Here is a 6,412-nt window from a genome sequence, read left to right as displayed (position 1 = left end):
AGGAAAGACGCGACCGAACGAATCTACAATTCGTAACTCTTAGTTTTTCGATAAGCTCCGACCTCTCCAAGTTGCCAGCTCTCATTGAAAGGTAAGAACAAGAATAATGACATCAAACTATTTTTTCACATAATTTTTAACGATATTAAAACTGTATTATCACACCTACTTTAAAAACAAAGTATGCACTGTCTAAACAACTCTTTATTGTAATAGACGACTTATTTCCTTATTCAGAGAACAGTTTTTAAACACGCTAATGTGGTAAATTCCGAGTTCCTAGTAGTCGTGATCTCATCTTTATGGTTTCGGAGTTCTTTCGCCCAATTTTGTCAATGTTTTCGAGGTGGTTGTGATTATTGGAGTTGCAAAATTGGAGACTTTGTCGCTAGATTTATTTACTATGTAGGCAGTGATGTTAATTTAAACTATAAGTAAAGTATAGCGATTAATCTAGCGATTTTCAAGCAGGCCTCGCCCCTAGTGGCAGTCGCACGGAATGTGCAATATGATCGTGTAGACGTCAACACACTGCACACGACAAACGGACACGACTGTCGGTTTTGGCCCCCTAGTGACAGTCGCACGTAATGTGCAATATGATCGTGCAGACGTCAACATGGGAGAGAAGCTGATTCTCGTGGTCTCCGAACACCCGTTACTTTATGATCCAACTCTTGATTCATACAGAGAGGCTTACAGGAAAATGAAGCATGGAAGCGTGTTACCGAAATGGGCTAAATGTTTGCAAACTTAATTAGCATTTATCATGGCGAATGAAGGTAGGAGTACAATCAATCAATGCAATCACTGCAAAAATTCAAGAAAGAAATTTTTGCAATGCAAAAATGCAAGAAAGACCGCGAATAATTTTTGAGGAAACATGGGAACAACATTAAAAATAATACAAATATAAATATTAATAATGTATTACTTTATCAATAACAATGCATTTAAAACAAAAAGTTTATTTTTGATAAACTTTAGTAATTTTTAAACTTTATGTTAATACTTTTTAATAATTCTTATCACCTCGCACACAACATTGGACAACATTGGAATACATAACATCCGGTCGGCATATCGGATGCGGTGTAGTCACACAAGTTCAACTATTGACGTCACGTGACATGACCAGAATACCCGTGGGGCAGTTCCCCTCATTGTGCTGAGTGTTTTGATATGTCACATGTACATTTTGTGCAAATTTTTGATTTAGCTAGTTTTGGGGGCGTGGCTACACGTGACGACACGTGATTTGACCAGAATACTCGTGGGACAGTTCCCCTCATTGTGCTGAGTGTTTTGATATGTCACATGTCCATGTTGTGCAAATTTTTAATTTTGCTTGTTTTTGGGGCAGGGCTACATGTGACATCACGTGACATCACGTGACGTGACCAAAATACCCGTGGGGTAGTTCCCCTCTTTGTGCTAAGTGTTTTGATATGTCACATGTCCATGTCGTACAAATTTTTTATTTCGCTTGTTTTGGTGCGGGGCTACACGTGACGTCACGTGACGTGGCCAGAATACCCATGGGGCAGTTCCCTTCATTGTGCTGAGTGTTTTGATATGTCACATGTCCATGTTGTCCAAATTTTTGATTTCGCTTGTTTTGGTGCGGGGCTACACGTGACGTCACGTGACGTGACCAGAATACCCATGGGGCAGTTCCCCTCATTGTGCTGAGTGTTTTGATATGTCACATGTCCATGTTGTGCAAATTTTTGATTTCGCTTGTTTTGGGGGCGGGGCTACACGTGACGTCACGTGGTGTTGAGTGACGTCACCAGAATATCCGGTGGGGTGCCAATACTTTTGGCAAAAAGTGGCTACTGAGGGTTTGGACATTTCATGTCAATACTGCAGTCATTATGGGATTCTACTTATTATACTGCATAGAACAGTACATGCAATTCTTAATGTTGGATGTATTGTGTGTGTGTGAGAGCTTAGAGGACTTTTCGGAATTCCCTATTCAAATCTATGGGATGTTCGACCGTCGACTACGGGAAAACCGAAAATTCCATCGGAACGACGAAATAAAAATTTGGTCCGGAGTAAGGTCCTAAAGAACCTGTCCGAGTTCGGTGTACATCGCTCGAAAACTTGCCGAAATACAAACCTCAGAAGTTTATAATGGAAGTCTATGGGGAAAAAGGCCACTTTGAGCTTCCGTACAGGGAATGCCGGAATTCCGATCGCTTAGAAAAATAGAAGCAACAAGCTTCAGACCAGGGTCGACGACATATCTGAATTTGGTGCATGTGGCTCGAACGCCCTAGGCCGCATTTTTTTAAATAAATTTTTGTCTAATAATAATAATAATAATAATAATAATAATAATAATAATAATAATAATAAGCTTATAACGGAAATCAGAATGTTGGCTTCTAAAAAGCCAACATAATAATAATAATAATAATAATAATAATAATAATAATAATAATAATAATAATAATAATAAGCTTATAATGGTAATCAGAATGTTGGCTTCTACAAAGCCAACATAAATATAGCTGCAAACAGCCATTCCGGGGTCAAGCCGATCAGTTGCGCTCAGAACACGTCACTGATGAACCATACCAAGTTTCGTAGCGATATGGCATTGTTTTTAAAATCTCGTGGCCACTAGGTGGCGCTGTCACGAAACGTTGCATGCACCCTCAGGTCATGACTATAATGACATTTACCAGGTTTCGTGTCAATACGCATAAGTTTTGCGAAGACACAGCCTCACGTCTGTTTTGGCATGCTCGCCACCATGTATGTTGCCACAGTATAGGAGAAGGGATTGGTCTATCAAAAAAGTTATCAAAAATAATAATAATAATAATTATAATAATAAATATAGCTGCAAGCAGCCATTCCGGGGTCAAGCCGATCATATGCGCTCAGAACATTTCGCTGATGAACCATACCAAGTTTCGTAGCGATATGGCAATGTTTTTAAAATCTCGTGGCCACTAGGTGGCGCTGTCACAAAACATTGCATGCACTCTCAGGTCATGACTATAATGACATATCCCAAGTTTCGTGTCGACACGCATAAGTTTTCCGAACATACAGCCTCACGTCTGTTTTGGCGTGCTCGCCGCCATGTATGTTGCGACGGTTTGGTATTGTTTGACTCGGGATGCCTCAAGTAGTCTATCAACACTCCCTTCATCATTCTAGACTCAAGTTTGCAGTAGTATAAGTGAAAATAGCTGTTTTTAAAATCTCGTTGCCACTATTTGGCGCTGTCACGAAACGTTGCATGCACCCTCAGGTCATGACTATAATGACATATACCAAGTTTCGTGTCGACACGCATAAGTTTTGCGAAGATACTGCCTCATGTCTGTTTTCGCGTGCTCGCCCCCACACAAAATGGCCGTCCGAAAACCGTTTGGTATCGTTTGACTCAACATGCCTCAAGAAGTCTAACAACACCTCCTTCATGATTTTAGACTAAAGTTTGCCGTAGTTATAAGCGAAAATAGCTGTTTTTAAAATCTCGTGGCCACTAGGTGGCGCTGTCACGAAACGTTGCATGCACCCTCAGGTCATGACTATAATGACATATACCAAGTTTCGAGTCGACACGCATAAGTTCTGCGAAGATACAGTTTCATGTCTGTTTTGGTGTGCTCGCCACCACACAAAATAGCTGTCCGAAAACCGTTTGGTATCGTTTGACTCAGCATGCCTCAAGTAGTCTAACAACACCTCCTTCATGATTTTAGACTAAAGTTTGCAGTAGTTATAAGCGAAAATAGCTGTTTTTAAAATCTCGTGGCCACTAGGTGGCGCTGTCACGAAACGTTGCATGCACCCTCAGATCCTGACTATAATGACATATACTTAGTTACGTGTCGACACGCATACGTTTTGCAAAGATACAGCCTCACGTCCATTTTGGCGTGCTCGCCACCATGTATGTTGCCACGGTATATGAGAAGGCATTGGTCTATCAAAAAGCTTTTGATAACTTTTTGTCTCGGGTGTGTCTAGATGCTAGATATTAAAGGACATGCAAATCGGACAAACGGTCTAGGAGGAGTTCGAAAAAGTAGGTTTTATGGAAAATTCAAAATGGCGGAAAGGTATTCATGACAGAAAGGACGTCATATGGTGCATTCGAATCGGCATGAGCAAAGGGTCCAAAATATGCAAAAGGTTTGTCTCTAGGCCTTACGAGTCAGCAGTTATGAACATGAACATAATTGGTATTTGGACGGTTGGTGGCCCTAGAGGATTTGAGCTAGACACACCAAACTTGCTATAGTAACTTCTAAGACTGGCCTCTACATGTGTGCCAAATTACATAACTTTCCTATGTACGGTTCTATGGGCTGCCATTGACTTCAATGGAAGAAGAGGAAGAATAATAATAATAATAATAATAATAAGAAGAAGAAGAAGAAGAAGAAGAAGAAGAAAACCGACAATAACAATAGGTGTCTACGGCCCTTCGGGGCTTGACCCCTAAATATAGCTGCAAGCAGCCATTCCGGGGTCAAGCCGATCACATGCACTCAGAACATGTCGCTGATGAACCATACCAAGTTTCGTAGCGATATGGCATTGTTTTTAAAATCTCGTCTCCACTAGGTGGCGCTGTCACAAAACGTTGCATGCACCCTCAGGTCATGACTATAATGACATATACCAAGTTTCATGTCGACACGCATAAGTTTTGCGAACATACAGCCTCATGTCTGTTTTGGCGTGCTCGCCGCCATGTATGTTGCGACGATTTGGTATCGTTTAACTCAGCATGCCTTCATGATTTTAGACTAAAGTTTGCAGTAGTTATAAGCGAAAATTGCTGTTTTTAAAATCTTGTGACCACTAGGTGGCGTTGTCACGAAACGTTGCATGCACACTCAGGTCATGACTATAATGACATACACCAAGTTTCGTGTCAACACGCATAAGTTTTGCGAAGATACAGCCTCACGTCGGTTTTGGCATGCTCGCCACCACACAAAATGGCCGTCCAAAAACCGTTTGGTATCGTTTGAGTCGGCATGCCTCAAGGAGTCTAACAACACTCCCTTCATGATTTTAGACTCACGTTTGCAGTAGTTATACGCAAAAATAGCTGTTTTTAAAATCTCGTGGCCACTAGGTGGCGCTGTCACGAAACGTTGCATACACCCTCAGGTCATGACTATAATGACATATACCAAGTTTTGTGTCGACACGCATAAGTTTTGCGAAGATACAGCCTCACGTCTGTTTTGGCGTGCTCGCCACCATGTATGTTGCCACGGTATATGAGTAGGCATTGGTCTATCAAAAAGCTTTTGATAACTTTTTGTCTAGGGTGTCTCTAGATGCTAGATACCAAAGGACATGCAAATCGGACAAACGGTCTAGGAGGAGTTCGACAAAGTAGGTATTGTGGAAAATTCAAAATGGCTGAAAGGTATTCATGACAGGAATGATGTCATGTGGTACATTCGATTCGGCATGAGCAAAGGATCCAAAATATGCAAGAACTGTGTCTCTAGGCCTTACGAGTCAGCAGTTATGAACAAGAACATAATTGGATGTTTGGACTGTTGGTGGCGCTAAAGGGTTTGAGCTATACACACCAAAGTTGCTATAGTAACTTCTAAGACTGGCCTATACATGTGTGCCAAATTACATAACTTTCCTACATACGGTTCTATGGGCTGCCATTGACTTCAATGGAAGAAGAGGAATAATAATAATAATAATAATAATAATAATTATAAGAAGAAAACCGACAATAACAATAGGTGTCTACGCCCCTTCGGGGCTTGACCCCTAATAATAACAAGCAGCCATTCCGGGGTCAAGCCGATCACATGCACTCATGTCGGTGATTAACCATACCAAGTTTCGTAGCGATATGGCATTGTTTTTAAAATATCGTCGCCACTAGGTGGCGCTGTCACAAAACGTTGCATGCACCCTCAGGTCATGACTATAATGACATATACCAAGTTTCGTGTCCACAAGCATAAGTTTTGCAAACATACAGCCTCAAGTCTGTTTGACGTGCTCACCGCCATGTATGTTCCGACGGTTAGGTATCGTTTGACTCAGCATGCCTCAAGGAGTCTAACAACACGTCCTTAATGATTTTAGACTAAGGTTTGCAGTAGTTATAAGCAAAAATAGCTGTTTTTAAAATCTCGTGGCCACTAGGTGGAGCTGTCACGAAACGTTGCATACACCGTCAGGTCATGAGTATAATGACATACACCAAGTTTTGTGTGGACACGCATAAGTTTTGCGAAGATACAGCCTCACGTCTGTTTTGGCGTGCTAGCCACCATGTATGTTGCCACGGTATACGAGAAGGCATTGGTCTATCAAAAAGCTTTTGATAACTTTTGGTCTAGGGTGTCTCTAGATGATAGATACCAAAGGACATGCAAATTGGACAAAC

At 41.3% G+C, this 6,412-nt stretch overlaps 1 long non-coding RNA gene across 1 annotated transcript in view; it reads left to right on the top strand.

Moving 5' to 3' along the window:
- Nucleotides 1–8: 8 nt before the first annotated feature.
- Nucleotides 9–6,412, top strand: part of LOC125139197 — a 39,724-nt gene continuing 33,320 nt past the window's right edge. The window contains exon 1 of the long non-coding RNA XR_007138292.1: nt 9–91. This is a non-coding gene — a long non-coding RNA (uncharacterized LOC125139197). The remainder of the gene's footprint in view (nt 92–6,412) is intronic.

The sequence above is a fragment of the Tachysurus fulvidraco genome, chromosome 17 (genome assembly GCF_022655615.1).
Source record: "Tachysurus fulvidraco isolate hzauxx_2018 chromosome 17, HZAU_PFXX_2.0, whole genome shotgun sequence".
NCBI lineage: Eukaryota > Metazoa > Chordata > Actinopteri > Siluriformes > Bagridae > Tachysurus > Tachysurus fulvidraco.
This window is presented reverse-complemented; position numbering and strand designations above follow the sequence as displayed.